At 39.6% G+C, this 16,593-nt stretch overlaps 1 non-coding gene across 1 annotated transcript; it reads right to left on the reverse strand.

The window, feature by feature from the left end:
- Positions 1 to 1,821: 1,821 nt before the first annotated feature.
- TRNAG-ACC (transfer RNA glycine (anticodon ACC)) lies at positions 1,822 to 1,897 on the reverse strand. The gene has a single exon. It is a non-coding gene; the product is annotated as a tRNA-Gly (tRNA).
- Between the last annotated feature and the right edge of the window lie 14,696 nt (positions 1,898 to 16,593).

Genomic DNA, 16,593 nt, shown 5'->3' on the forward strand with positions numbered 1-16,593 from the left:
AGCCCATCTAGGGGCTAGTGCTGGGGCCACCTTTCCCTAAGTCACATGGTTGCATTTTGTGGATGCCTGCGTAAGTCAGAGTACTGCTGTGAAGAAGGAAATGGGGATAGGATGCTAGGCAGACAATCTAGATATTCTGTCAATAAAACCTGAGAATGCCAAGGTAAAACATTTTCTATTGCTCCCTGAAATATCTTGTATGGACTATAGGGGGCAGTAGTGGCTCAGTACTCAGTGAATTTTGTTCATGCTGTAGTGTGAGGTTCACTTCTCTGGAGAGGTGTTTTTCTTCAAGAGTTATATAACATTGGCTATCACTAAATTATTACTGGTATTTTCAATTAAAATCACAGCTTCTTGGAGTTGAATAGTAGAAATAATGACTTGGTTTTGTACCTTTGACTTACAGAATGAGTTGAGTTAGCAAGAATAGTTGATGCATTTGATCAATCTATTTCCTTACCAACCATTTGCCTGCTATATGCTATAGAATGGGTAAACAGGCAAAAGATACTTCTATGTATTTATTCTATACAGAGCAGCTTTGTTAAAATGTTAAAAATGTTAGAAAGATAAGCTAATGCACATGCCAACTTCTGATTTAATCAGTAAGACCTCTTGGATGAGTTAGACTCTGAGCTGGAGATGAATGAAAGGTCAAGATAGAGAAGAAAGATAAGCACAGGGACAAACAAAGAAAGTGAAGCAGGATGTGACTGGGAAGACAGCAGTGGATGGGGGATGGAAGAAAGGACCACAGGACTAGTTAACTGACAACTCAGGTTGGCTTCCGAATTACTGGGTAATGAGAAACCTAAAGAAAGAGATAGGAATAAAACTGATATTTGTTGGTTGTCTAAAATGTGCCAATTTCTGTGTTAGGATATAGATATAAAATCTTCACTAGAGCCTAGCAAATAAGTTTTATTATGATCATCCTCTTTCCATGGGTGAGGAAAACAGGACTCAAGATGTTAAGTAAATTGTCCAAGATTACACAGAATTTTAATCCAAATCTCTTTACCAAATCCTGAGCTTTTCACACTGCCTAATGTTGTCACCTGTTGGAGGAGAAAATGATACACCAAGAATTCTATAGCATTCAGGATTGACCACAGGGTGTTGGAGAAGACCTGAGAGAGTGTTGTCAATAATCTAAAAGCGGCTAGCAGACAGAATTTGTAGGAAAGGCCTAATTATGGAGATTGAGATGAGATTATTCACAACCAATTAAATATATGAGACAAAGGATTCTAAAGAATCTCCAGGTTCTAAGCTTGGTTAATTTGTCTAATGATTCTGATTCCAACTAAAACATAGAAAACAAAAATGTCAGGAGTTGTCATAGCTGTCAAGAAGAGTGATTGGGCCAAGTAATATTTGGAAGATGTTTTTTATATATAAATATATTGCCATGGGTAATATTCCATGGACCACTCACTGACTTAGGAAGAGAACTGAATTTTATTTTTTTATTTTTTTATTTTTTCTTTTTTCTTTTTTTTCTGAAGCTTGAAACAGGGAGAGACAGACAGACTCCCGCATGCGCCCAACCGGGATCCACCCGGCACACCCACCAGGGGCGACACTCTGCCCACCAGGGGGCGATGCTCTGCCCACCAGGGGGCGAAGCTCGCCTATCCTGGGCGTCGCCATGTTGCGACCAGAGCCACTCCAGCGCCTGAGGCAGAGGCCACAGAGCCATCCCCAGCGCCTGGGCCATCCCTGCTCCAATGGAGCCCTGGCTGCGGGAGGGGAAGAGAAAGACAGAGAGGAAGGCGCGGCAGAGGGGTGGAGAAGCAAATGGGCGCTTCTCCTGTGTGCCCAGGCCGGGAATCGAACCCGGGTCCTCCGCACGGTAGGCCGCTGCTCTACCGCTGAGCCAACCGGCCAGGGCCGAGAACTGAATTTTAAATTTTCTTAAAATATGTTTAGGACCCCACCTACTTGGTATTTGTTCTAATTTGGAAAAGGATTGAATTAAGTTTCCCTTTTTCTTTTATACATTAGTGATATATGAACTATACAGAAAAGTCTAAATTATCTTAAAGTTTAGGGTCTAAACAAACTGAGTATTGTTCAAGTTTAATTGACAAAACTAGAGGGTAAATGCTCACATTACAATAAAATCTAGGTAGTGCTTCATGAAATAGCAAGTGCTCCTTGTCAACTTTAAATCCATATTCAGCTCATGTTCTAAGTCCTATCTTTTTTTAATTTCATGTATACAACTGAGGTTGGTTTACAGATCTGTTTTTCTCAATAAAGAATTTCAGAGCAAATATTCTATTACATTTAAATAAAACTTATGTAGTGATTTAATTTAAGAGATACATGGTAAATGCTTGTGAAATGACAGCATGTTCATTTGAGGTAAACTTAACTGTGTATGTCAGTCCTGTTGGAAAGCAAAGAGCCCCTAGCTCCTCTGCTTTTTTGCTGCTTGACTTTAAACAAGTTTTTTCACATTCTGTGCATTATTAGTGATGCCTACTGAACTGCACTGCTATGAAGAAAAACCTGGCAATATATGCAAAAATACCCACAAACATTATTTATTCTTTTAAATAGATAAATTACAATGGTGTAAATATTTTATACAGCATGCTGTTAAGCATATTAGCCATGTCAATAAGGCAAACCTTGATAATTTACTCTGAGGATTTGATTGTAAGTAAAAGGCCTTCTCTCCCAACATTTTCTACAATTTAACTGCCTTATAAATTCAGACTAATAACCCTCCAAAGATTTCTTCTTTTCACTGAAATGAGGTTTAATAATAATAAAGAATGAAAAAACATACCCAAGAAACTTTCTAGAATATCAGGGTTGTTTTTTTCCCCTTCCCCTTGTCTGTTGACATTCCCTTGAGCAAAGAAACTATTTCTTTAGATTTTTGCAGTACATCTCTGCTGTACAACTCAAGTCAATGATCATGTAACTCCCAAATGACTGAAGTAAGTTTTGGACTAAAAACAAGTGTCAATGTTAAGAGGATAAGATATAAAGACACACTCTACAGGGGCAGAACTAGAGATCACACACACACACATATCAAAAAACTATGGTTTCAGGCTCAGCTTGGAGGTTTGGAGGGTAGGAGGGAATAGAAAAAATCAGAAAGGCCATAATTCTAGAGCCTCCTGCAACAGTTCTTCCAGTGAATTTTAAAAAGTGATTCCATTAAATACAAATGCTTCTTTAAACCTCCGTTTCTCTCAGGTGAGGGGCAAGAAAGCATTGTTTTAGCCATTGTCTATTAGAGCAACTATGGTGCTAGGGAACAAAGAATAAACAGAATTAGCTCAAAGGTCAACATTGTTTGCATATAGGTGTTAGGCAATACAACAAAATCCCTACTCATGACCTTGCCCTGAATCCTAACAAATGGACACAGAAAAAAGAAAAAAGGGAGGAGGAAGAATCAGAAACCTTTGGCCGCAGTAGTCCTGAAATTGAAAGCTTTTCTACCATTCACAAATGAAGTGGGTAACATATTAAACTAGACATTAAATTTATCAAGTTTGCCTGACCAGGTGGTGGCGCAGTGGATAGAGCGTCGGACTGGGATGTGGAAGGACCCAGGTTCGAGACCCCGAGGTCGCCAGCTTGAGCGCGGGCTCATCTGGCTTGAGCAAAGAGATCACCAGCTTGGACCCAAGGTCGCTGGCTCCAGCAGAGGGTTACTCGGTCTGCTGAAGGCCCATGGTCAAGGCACATGTGAGAAAGCAATCAATGAACAACTAAGAAGTCGCAACGTGCAACGAGAAACTGATGATTGATGCTTCTCATCTCTCTCCGTTCCTGTCTGTCTGTCCCTGTCTATCTCTGCCTCTGTAAAAAAAAAAAAAAAAAAAAAAATTATCAAGTTTAATGCAGGTGAGATATTTAATAAAATCTATAGGTATAGTTTTCTGAAGACTTATTATTGGGCTTTAAAGGTTTTACTAAGGGGTTCCATTCCTTCCCTTTCCACAACCCCAAGGGCAGTTCTTTGGGTAAAAAAATGTAATAGGGTAGCTGTTCAGAGCTCATGTCCTGGCATCATACAGCTGTAGGGTTGAATCTGATGCAGCTACTTATTAACGGGGCAGTGTTTAGGAAGTGACTCTACGTCTCTATGCCTCAGTGTCCCAGTAGAGCCCAAGCTCTACATTGATCAGGCATCCTTGATTTAACTTCCCCGTGCAGTGAGACACTCCTGCTTATCAGCAGGGCTGGCAGCCTCTTCGAGACTACTCTTATTTTAATTGATTTTAATTTATTGTGTTTACATAGATTCTAGAGTCCCACTGAACACATCCCCCTCATCCCCTTGTTCCCCTCAACATCCCCCTTGACCCCCTCCCCCAATTCCCTTTTCCCTTCCCTCCAGGATTTGCTTTCCTGATCTCTATAATGCTGTGTTATGTATATACAATTTTTCCAATCTTTTTTCCTTCTCTGATCCCATCCTCTCCTCCCCTTTCCCTCTGATCGCTTTCCCTCTGGTCCCTTTAATCCCTTCTGTCTCTATTTCATTCCTCAGTCCACATTGTTCATTGGATTCCTCAAATGAGTGAGGTCATATGATATTTTTATTTTTCTGCCTGGCTTATTTCATTTAGCATAATAGTTTTCAGGTTCATCCATGTTGTTGCAAAAGGTAAGATTTTCTTTTTTTTAATGGTCCCATAGTATTCCATTGTGTATATGTACCACTGCTCTATAATCCATGACCAATAGGCAGATGAAAAAATGTTCAATATTACTAATCATTAGAGAAATGCAAATTAAAAAAAAAATGAGATACCACCTTACACCCGTCAGAATGGTGCTCATCATCAAAACAACACAGAATAAGTGCTGGCGAGGATGTGGAGAAAAGGGAACCCTCCTTATCACTGCTGGTGGGAATGCAGACTGGTGCAGCCACTGTGGAAAACATTATTGAGATTCCTCAAAAAATTAAAAGTGGAGCTGCCTTTGGACCTAGTCATCCCACTTTTAGGAATATAACCTAAGAACACCAAATCACTAATTCAAAAGAAGAAATGCACTCCCATGTTTATGGCAGCATTGTTTACAATAGCCAAGATCAAGACTACTCTTGAGGCAGCTATGAGGATTCTACTTATCAGTGCCAACACTAACTGCCGCTGGAGGAAAGACACGACCGACACACAAGTTAGTTGCAAGAATCACACAGGCAGTTTATTACTCACAAATCCTTTTGGCGTGCCTGGGTACAGCTTAAGGGAGCCCCGTTGGCATGCTCCTCTCAGCTGTCTTTGGTCAGAGCTGCGTGGAGACAGTTCACATTCATATTGGAGTCTGAGCGACTACTGCAGTAGGGATGGCCCTTAGCTTTAGTACCTTTTCTGGCCAATGCCTTCTAACAGGTGTCAATTTACAAGACAATCATCTCAAACCACCTTTTTGGGAATTCCTTGAAGGGAGCCCTTTTTATGATGATCTACTGAAATGTTACATCAAGCCACTTTTAAGATATTCCTAGGGAAACCTCCTGTCTATGTCAATCCACAGAGTTATGACATCAAGCCACTTCTTATCTATATGTAACTTCACACATACCCTGAGGCCTGTGCAAAAGGCAGATTCTGTTTATCATATCTGTACACACTATATTAATTCCTATCCAGATGGCATAACTTTAATTTCCTTAATTGCATTTAATATTATATCCTAATTATTTTTTATATATCTCCTGTATTTTTCTATATAGTTAATTACTATAACCTTATATTACTGCAACACTCAGTTTTCTAATGTGTAAAGAAATATAATAACAATATCTCCCTCACAGAATTGTTAAAAATATTGCTGAGCTCAGTACCTGACAAGGGAGATTCAGTAAATGTGACTCATGAATACTAAATGTATTCTCTACTTACAGAATAGGAAATCAGGGGTGCTCATTAGGAAAATATCCCTTGCCTTGAAATGGTCCACCAGCATGTGGGCCACAAAGGGAAGATGTACAATAAACCTCTCTCAGGAATTACTGGTTGGCTTAGAGCTGTTCTTGGAAAAGAACCTTGGAAGTGAGAAGTCCATCACTTCCTGAGAAGGGCAGAGGGGACACATTTGGCCTGAAGCTGCACCTCCTTGAATGGATATTTGTATAAGCAACAAATAAGTGTAAAGTTGTTGCTTTTAACTTTTGAAGCTCTTGTAGGACTGCTTCCAAGTGAGCTTTACAAACTCTGGGCCAGCCCTGGCCTTCAGGGGCTTTGAGGGAATGGAGCTTGGGCTTCAGGGCTTAGTGGAACATTAAAGGGATTGTACATCTCTCTCCTATGCAGCCCCCAGGCAGTGAGGATTATCTCTCATTTTAAAAAGCTTTCATTTTTCAGGGCCTGTTGGAACCTCAGATTCAGTTTATATCTGGGTCTTATAGCTGTTATTTATTAATTTTGGGTAGTCTACACCTATTTCTTTTTATGCTTTCCTCTCTCTTGCTTTCCTTTTTTGGGGTATTGTTTCTTGGGAATGAATTTTGGATTAGAACCCAAATAATATGCACTACTGACAAAAATGTCTGCTGTGAGATTTTGAAATTGATGGATAATAGATCAGCAAATTACTTTTAAAGCTCTTTAAAACACTACTTTAAAACTATTTTTAAAAGTCAAGGATAACATTTTGCAACATGTACTTTTGTCATTTAACACATGTCATGTGAGGAATAGCAACATGTGGGGTGTTCTTAAGCCTTTATTTGAGGCTCTGTGAATAACCCTTTATTGTGGTAAACCCATGAGTCCAACTTATTATGTTAAAAACAGAGTTTTCAAGATGTTAACAAAATTACCCAAGATCATGTAATAAATTGTTGACAATCTGGAAATGCTGTTCAGAACCCTAGACCAGTGCAGGGTCCTCACGTTCATCAGAATGACTGAAAAGTTTCTCCGTCATGTAAGTTTTCCCATGCCCATGCTGTGAGAATTAATTTCAAGAATGTGGGAAATGGCCCAGAACATTCATTTTTATTTCTATATATTATTTTTAATAATCCTGAGGCTGGGAGGGGTCATGAATTGCATTTCAAAAACTACATCTTGAGGGGCGGCAAGATGGCGACGGAGTAGGCAGACATACAAACTTCCACCTCCCAGAACCAGAGTGGATTACAACTTAATTTTAAGAACCATCAACTGGAAAAACCAACTTTGGACTAAACAAAGAGCACTTTTTAACTGAAAATCACTGAAGAAGCCACACTGAGACTGGTAGGAAAAGTGGAAACACAAAGAGGGCTGCCGAACTCCTGGGAGCAAAAGAGGGACTCATGTTGTGGGACTTCAGTTTAGTAGAGAGGGGAGGGCCCTGGGCCCCAGGACCAAAGCCCCAGCCTGCATCCCCAGAGACTAGAAGAGGTTTATGGACAGTATTTAGCTGCAAAACAAGCCAGGATACTTTTGTGAGAAAGAGACTAAATTCTCAGACCCAGTATTCTTCCTAAAGGGACCATGCAGAAAACCTCTTTCACAACCACTCACCCAGGACTTCAGGGGACAAGGAGAGAGGAGAGGACCAGAGTAGCGGGAAGAGAATGTAATTTAGGAGGCACAGGGAGAAACACTTTGAGGGACAGCCACTCTAACCCCTGGGCTGAGTCACTCCCCAAGTCTAAAGTGAATATTTCCCCTGGAAACAGCAAAGGGAAGCAGGTCACCAGCCAAACAAGCTCTCCTGTGCACTCAGAGCAGAGTTGCTTAGAAGGAGGGAGCCATCAGAAATAAGTATTGAGTGCAAGGGTCTGAGATACAATGCCACCCCCACACTGCTGAGGGCTCGCGGGAGGGCGGGCAGCAGCAGGACACAGAAGTGCGGTCCCATTGGTGGGAGCGGAAGCTGGGCCCCCACTACTGAGGCCTAGCGAGAACTCAGTTCTTCCTGGCAGGGGTAGATGGGGCGTATGAAAGCGGTCCGACCCGGCTGCAGGTTGGGTGAGCAAGAGTGTCCCACCTGTAACCCTGCCTGCAGGGGAAAGGCAAAAGTCAGGGAACTACAGAGACCCCTCGCAGAGCGTGGATGTGCAGCCTCACACCCTAGAGCCAGTGCTTGCAGCCAGCGCACGAGAGCAGCCCTGCCCGTGGGGAAGGGGTGAAAGCCAGGGAACAGGCAGAAACCCATGCTGAGCATAGGTAAGCAGCCCCACCTGTGATGCCAAGGCTTGCGGCCCAGGCGTAACGTGCAGCCCTACCACTGGGGCTGAGGCTTGTAGACTGGGGCATGCGAGTGCAGCCCCTCCCATGGAGGACAAGTGGAAACTGCAGTGACTGCCACAGCAGGCCTGTGCGACAATGCCCATACCTAAATGCGGGAGGCAGCGGCAGAGGGGGTGGCAGGCCTGTAGACAGACCACACCAAGGGAACACAGAGGCCACACCCATTGGACTACAGTGGCCACACACTTCTTATACACAGACAGAATGGGAAGGCAGAGAAATGCAACCCAAATGAATCAAGAGAAATCCCCAGAAAAAGACTTAATGAGTAAGATACAGTGGTACCTTGAGATATGAGCAGACCAACATACAAATTTTTTAAGATATGAGCTATGACTCTGTCCATATTTTTGTTCAAGATCTGAGCAAAATTCCGAGATATGAGCCTTGATTCGGGAAGCTGCCACTATTTAGTGCATTGGTGCATGGGTCCAATATCAGCAGGACAACACCAGCATCTCGTTCTTTCTCATGTGTTACCCACAGAATCAAGTCGAATCTTGTGAGCTGTACTCGTTCTTGCATCATTTTTGCATTTTTTACTAACCTTTTTTGTGTAAAAGTGAGTGTAAAGGACAGTGGTGAGAAGAAGAGTATGATGTTGATAGAAGCAAAGCAAGAAATAATAAAAAAACATGAGCGTGGTGTATGAGTGATTGAACTGGCAAGGCTGTATGACCCCAATACATCTACAATTTGTACCATCCTTAAACAAAAGGATGCCATCAAAAGTGCAAATCCAGTGAAAGGAACTACAATTCTGTCCCAATTAAGGACAAATATCCATGAAGAAATGGAGAAGCTTCTGCTGGTGTGGGTGAAAGAGAAAGAGCTGGCAGGACATACAGTGACAGAGACTGTCATATGTGAAAAGACACATATTATTTATGGCAACTTGGAGAAAAAAGAACCATCAACCTCAAAAGAAGCAGCAGAAGATACGTTTAAGGCAAGTCACGGCTGCTTTGAAATTTCAAGAAGAGATCTGGCATCCATTCGGTGATGAGGCATAGTGAAACTATGAGTGCTGATGTTAAGGCAGCTGAGGAGTACATTGCACGTTTTGCTACAATTACCGAAAAGGAAGGCTACATCCCCCAACAAGTATTCAACTGTGATGAAACAGGATTGTTTGGGGAAAAAATGCCCCAGAAGACTTTCATCAATGCAGAGGAGAAGAAGCTGCCAGGTCATAAACCCATGAAGGACCGTCTGACTCTTGCATTGTGTGCAAATGTTAGCAGTGACTGTATAGTAAAGCAACTGCTAGTGTATTATCCTTGAGCCTTTAACACACAAGATTCTTAAAGAAAAACTGCAGGTTATGTGGTGCACCAATGCTACAGCATGGGTTATGTGGCAGTTTTTTTTACTGAATGGGTAAATCTCGTCTTTGGTCCTGCAGTGAAGAAATATCTTCAAGAAAATAAACTCCTGATGAAAGTATTACTAATCCTTGAAAATGCTCCAGCCTGCCCACCTGGTCTTGAAGACGACATTCTCGATGAGTTCAAATTTGTGAAAGTCCTCTACCTCCCACCCAGCACGACTTCAATCTTGCAACCTATGGATCAGCAGGTCATTTCCAACTTTAAACAGCTTTACAAAAAGCACTTGTTCCACCGCTGCTTTGAGGTGACTGAGAATACAAATCTAACCCTTTGAGAGTTTTGGAAAGATCACTACATCATCATGATATATTTACACATTATTGTCTTGGCATGGCAAGAGGTTACAGGAAGAACCTTGAACTCAGGCATGGAAAAAGTTATGACCTGATGTTGTTGCAGACAGGGACTTCGAAAGATTCAAACCAGAGACCGAGACCAAGGTAGAAGCGTTGGAGGAGATTGTGTCCTTTGGAAAGTCCATGGGTCTAGAGGTAGATGAGGATGATGTAAATGAGCTCATTGAGGAACATGAGAAAGAACTCTCAACTGAGGAGTTGAAGGAGCTATAGGTGATGCAACATACAGACCTTCTGCAAGAGATTAGTAGTGAGGAGGAGGTAGAATCTGAGGAAGTGATTTCTACAAGTGAAATTAAAGACATGCTGGCAATGTGAGAGAAGCTTTCAAGTTTAATTGAAAAGAAACACCCAGAAAAAGTTTCAACTGGTTGTGCTTCAGTACTTAATGACACTTGACCGTCACATTTCTGTAACATTTTAAATGGCAGGCAAAAGCAAACCTCTTTGGATAGATTTTTATTCAAAAGTTCTGCGAGTGAAAGTGCCGAAAGTGCAGCCCAAAAGGCAAAAACAGGTGATGATTAAATGAAAAACATGTAATGTTAAGCTTAGGTTAAGTTTAAAGTTAAAAAATTGCATTTTTTTTACAATTAAGATTTTGTGGTTTTATTTTAAGTAAAGAAAGTGCAGTTTTAGTTTACATTTTGTGTTAAGAAAGTGCCATTTTAGTTTACGTGTCTATAGTGCCTGCATCCCTTCCTCCCTACCTCCTCCTTTGCCATTCAACTCCCTTAGCCACACTTATCTGTCTCCAAGGTAAGAATACAGTACTAAATAACACTTTTTTTGTTTTATATATTTTGTTATGCATTGGTAAAGTATACATGTGTGTTTCTTAATTAAAAACATTTTTTTTTTCATAATTCAGAATGGTTTGGGGATGTTTCACAGAGCTGGAACAAATTAAAACTATTTCAGTTATTTTAAATGAGAGAAATTTGTTTGATATATGAGTTGACGGACTTACGAGCTCAGTTACAAAATGGATTGAACTCGTATCTCAAAGTACCATTGTATAACCAAATTACCAAATGCAGAGTTTAAAATAATAATTGTAAAAATTCTCAAATATCTTAGAACAACAATAGATGAACATAATGAGCACCTAAATAAAAAGATAACAATTATAAAAAAGAATATTGAAATAAAAAAGAATCAGTCAGAAATGACAAATAAATATCATAAATGAAGACCACAATGGAAAGAATTAAAAGCAGGATAGATGAAGCAGAAGATCAAATCAGTGAGTTAGAGGATAAGATAAACAAAGGCATGGAAGCAGAGCAGAAAAAAAAAACTCTAAGAGAGCTTTGTGACAACATGAAGAGAAATAACATCCACATCATAGGGGTTCCTGAAAAAGAAGAGAAAAAACAAGGGATAGAGACCATCTTCAAAAAGCAATCATAGGGAGAGAAGATGGCAGCGGAGTAGGCGGATGCACAGACACCCAGCTCTCAACACCAAACTGGAATACAAATCAATTTAGAAAAAATCAGCATGAAAAACTAACACTGAACTGCAAGAACAGCTCTCAAAAACCAAGGAGCAAAGAGGAAGCCACAATAATCCTGGTAAGGAGTGCCTGAATCTCCTCTGCTTACAGGAAGGGAAGGAGGGGGGTGAGGCTGAGAGCCCAGAGAGGATTTCACAGAGGAAAAAGAGCAGAAACTACTGCTCACAGCCACTTACCTGGCGACCAGGGAGCAAGGTGGGTTGAAAAGACCAGCTTATCTCCCAAGTGGAAAAGACAGGGAGAGGGACAGACTGTGAGGGGCTAAGGTATGCAAGAAACAAAGTAAAAAAGCTGACTCATTCGTGCTGGAGGCGGCCATAGCTGGGGGAGGGACTGAACCTTTCACAAAACAGAGCTGAAGTGCTTCTGGATCAGAGATCTCCGGACATCTATCCAGCTCCAATCAGCACAACAAGACACAGCTGAAAACAAGAAGTGGGGAGGAGGGGCAGTAACTCAGGTCTCCATGGAGATCTGAGATACACCTCCCCCTACTGAAGCTGAGAGAAAAAACCCTGCCCCCAGTGAGATTAGTTGGAGGAAGAGACCTTCAGCGTCTCAGGTTACACCCACAGCATTCCTGGATACAGTTTCAAGGAAGCCCCCTGCTGAGATCAGTTAACAAGACTATCACCTGTTAAGAAAACAAACAAATCAAGACTTCAAAGCTGCCCAAATCCGAAAGTGGATTACAAATAATAGCTGATACCAACCCACGAAGACCTAAAAATAACACAACTGAAAACTGGAGGCAGACAACACCAAGCCTAGACTCAATCAACTCTACAAATAAAAAAAAAAAAGAAGAAGAATATGAGAAAACAAAGGAGTGCAATCCAAATGAAACCACAAGAGACACTTTCCAGAGATGAACTGAGTGATATGGAAATAATCAAACTTCCAGATGCGGAGTTCAAAATAATGATTGTAAGGATGCTTAGGGATCTTAGAACAACAATGGAGGGGGAGTTTGAAAACCTAAATAAAGAAATAGCAAGTATAAAAAAGAATCAGTTGGAGACGACAAATACAATATCAGAAATGAAGACCACAATGGAAGGAATTAAAAACAGGATAGATAGAGCAGAGGATCGAATCAGCGAGTTAGAAGACAACTGGAATGAAGGCATGAAAGCAGAGAAGAAAAGAGAAAAAAGACTCAAAAAGTCAGAGGAAACTCTTAGAGAGCTCTGTGACAACATGAAGAGAAATAACATCCGCATCATAGGGGTTCCTGAAGAAGAAAAAGAACAAGGGATAGAGACTTTGTTCAATCATATCATAGCTGAAAACTTCCCTAAATTAATGCAAGAGAAACTCTCACAAATCCAAGAAGCACAGAGGACTCCATTAAAGAGAAACCCAAAGAAACCTACACCAAGACACATCATAATTAAAATACCAAAGCTAAGTGATAAAGAGAAAATGTTAAAAGCTGCAAGAGAAAAAAAAGTTATCACCTACAAAGGAGCCCCCATAAGGATGACATCTGACTTCTCAACAGAAACACTTGAGGCCAGAAGGGAATGGCAAGAAATATTCAAAGTAATGCAGAACAAGAACCTACAACCAAGACTACTTTATCCAGCAAGGCTATCATTTAAAATTGAAGGAGAAATAAAAAGCTTCCCAGACAAAGAACAACTCAAGGAATTCATTACAACCAAACCAATGCTGCAGGAAATATTAAGGGGCCTGGTGTAAACAGATAAAGTGGGAAAAGAATACAGAAAAAAAAAAAAAGAAAAAGGAATACACCTTTAAAGAAGAAAATGGCAATAAACAACTACATATCAATAATAACCTTAAATGTAAATGGATTAAATGATCCAATCAAAAGACATAGGGTAGCTGCGTGGATAAGAAAACAGGACCCATACATATGTTGTCTACAAGAGACACACCTTAGAACAAAAGACACACACAGATTGAAGGTAAAAGGATGGAAAAAAATGTTTCACGCAAATGGAAATGAAAAAAAAGCTGGGGTAGCAATACTTATATCAGACAAATTGGACTTTAAAACAAAGGATATAGTAAGAGATAAAGAAGGCCACTACATAATGATAAAGGGAGTAATCCAACAGGAAGATATAACTATTATAAATATCTATGCACCTAATATAGGAGCACCCAAATATATAAAACAGACTTTGATGGATTTAAAGGGCGAGATCAACAGCAATACTATAATAGTAGGGGATTTCAATACCCCACTAACATCACTAGATAGATCCTCAAGAAAGAAAATTAACAAAGAAACAGCAGACTTATTGGAAACACTAGATCAACTCGATTTAATAGATATCTTCAGAACCTTTCACCCTAAAGCAGCAGAATATACATTCTTTTCAAGTGCTCATGGTACATTCTCTAGGATAGACCACATGTTAGGGCACAAAAGTGCTCTCAACAAATTTAAGAAGACTGAAATCATATCAAGCACTTTCTCCGATCACAACGGCATGAAACTAGAAATGAATCACAGCAGAAAAGCTCAAAAATTCTCAAACACATGGAAACTAAATAGCAGGGTGTTAAATAATGAATGGATTAAGAATGAGATCAAAGAAGAAATAAAGAAATTCCTAGAAACGAATGACAATGAGCATACAACAACTCAAAATTTATGGGACACAGCGAAAGCAGTGCTGAGAGGGAAGTTCATAGCACTACAGGCACACTTTCAGAAGCTAGAAAAAGCTCAAATAAACAACTTAACCCTGCATCTAAAAGAATTAGAAAAAGAACAGCAAGTAAAGCCCAAATGTAGTAGAAGGAAGGAAATAATAAAGATCAGAGCAGAAATAAATGACATAGAGGCTAAAGAAACAATACAGAGGATCAATGAAACTAGGAGCTGGTTCTTTGAAAAGGTAAACAAGATTGATGCACCTTTAAGTAGACTCACCAAGAAAAAGAGAGAGAGGACTCAAATAAATAAAATTAGAAATGAGAGAGGAGAAATAACAACTGACACAACAGAAATACAAAATATTGTAAGAAAATACTATGAAGAACTGTATGCCAAAAAACTAGACAACCTAGATGAAATGGACAAATTCCTTGAAACGTACAATCTTCCAAAAATCAATCTGGAAGAATCAGAAAACTTAAACAGACCAATTACACCAAAGGAGATCGAAACAGTTATAAAAAAACTCCCAACAAAAAAAAGTCCGGGGCCCAATGGCTTCACAACGGAATTCTACCAAATATTCAAAGAAGAACTAACTCCTATCCTTCTCAAACTATTTCAAAAAATTCAAGAGGAAGGAAGACTTCCAAACTCCTTTTATGAGGCGAGTATAATTCTGATTACAAAACCAGGCAAAGACCACACAAAGAAAGAAAATTATAGGCCAATATCTCTGATGAATATAGATGCTAAAATCCTCAACAAAATATTAGCAAACCGGATCCAACAATATATGGAAAAAATCATACACCATGATCAAGTGGGATTTATTCTGGGGAGGCAAGGCTGGTACAATATTCGTAAATCAATCAATGTGATTCATCACATAAACAAAAAGAAGGAGAAAAACCATATGATAATTTCAATAGATGCAGAAAAAGCATTTGATAAAATCCAGCACCCATTCATGATCAAAACTCTCAGCAAAGTGGGAATACAGGGAACATACCTCAACACGATAAAAGCCATCTATGAGAAACCCACAGCCAACATCATACTCAATGGGCAAAAATTAAAAGCAATACCCTTAGGATCAGGAACAAGGCAGGGGTGCCCCCTTTCACCACTCTTATTTAACATAGTCCTGGAAGTCCTAGCCACAGCAATCAGACAAGAAGAAGAAATAAAAGGCATTCAAGTTGGAAAAGAAGAAGTAAAACTTTCATTATTTGCAGATGATACGATATTGTATATAGAAAACCCTAAAGTCTCAGTCAAAAAACTACTGGACCTGATAAATAAATTCGGCAAAGTGGCAGGATATAAAATCAATACTCAGAAATCAGAAGCATTTTTATACACCAACAATGAACAGTCAGAAAGAGAAATTAAGGAAACAATCCCCTTCACAATTACAACCAAAAAAATAAAGTACCTAGGAGTAAACTTAACCAAGGAGACTAAAGACTTGTACTCGGAAAATTACAAAACATTGATAAAGGAAATCAAGGAAGATACTAACAAGTGGAAGCATATACCGTGCTCATGGTTAGGAAGAATAAACATCATTAAAATGTCTATATTACCCAAAGCAATTTATAAATTCAATGCAATACCAATTAAAATACCAATGACATACTTCAAAGATATAGAACACATATTCCAAAAATTTATATGGAACCAAAAAAGGACACGAATAGCCTCAGCAATCTTAAAAAAGAAGAATAAAGTGGGAGGTATCACACTTCCTGATATCAAGTTATACTACAAGGCCATTGTACTCAAAACAGCCTGGTACTGGCATAAGAACAGGCATATAGATCAATGGAATAGAACAGAGAACCCAGAAATAAACCCACAGTTCTATGGACAACTGATATTTGACAAAGGAGGTAAGGAAATACAATGGAGTAAAGACAGCCTCTTTAACAAATGGTGTTGGGAAAATTGGACAGCTACCTGCAAAAAATGAAACTAGATCACCAGCTTACACCACTCACAAAAATAAACTCAAAATGGATAAAAGACTTGAATGTAGGCCGTGAAACCATAAGCATCTTAGAAGAAAACATAGGCAGTAAGCTCTCTGACATCTCTCGGAGCAATATATTTGCTGATTTATCTCCACGGGGAAGTGAAATAAAAGACAGGATAAACAAATGGGACTATATCAAACTAAAAAGCTTTTGCACAGCTAAAGACAGCAAGAACAGAATAAAAAGACAAACTACACAATGGGAGAACATATTTGACAATACATCTGATAAGGGGTTAATAACCAAAATTTATAAAGAACTTGTAAAACTCAACACCAGGAAGACAAACAACTCAATCCAAAAATGGGCAAAAGAGATGAATAGACACTTCTCCAAAGAGGACATACAGATGGCCAATAGGCATATGAAAAAATGCTCAACATCACTAATCATTAGAGAAATGCAAATTAAAACCA

Source organism: Saccopteryx bilineata, chromosome 7, assembly GCF_036850765.1.
Source record: "Saccopteryx bilineata isolate mSacBil1 chromosome 7, mSacBil1_pri_phased_curated, whole genome shotgun sequence".
Taxonomy (NCBI): domain Eukaryota; kingdom Metazoa; phylum Chordata; class Mammalia; order Chiroptera; family Emballonuridae; genus Saccopteryx; species Saccopteryx bilineata.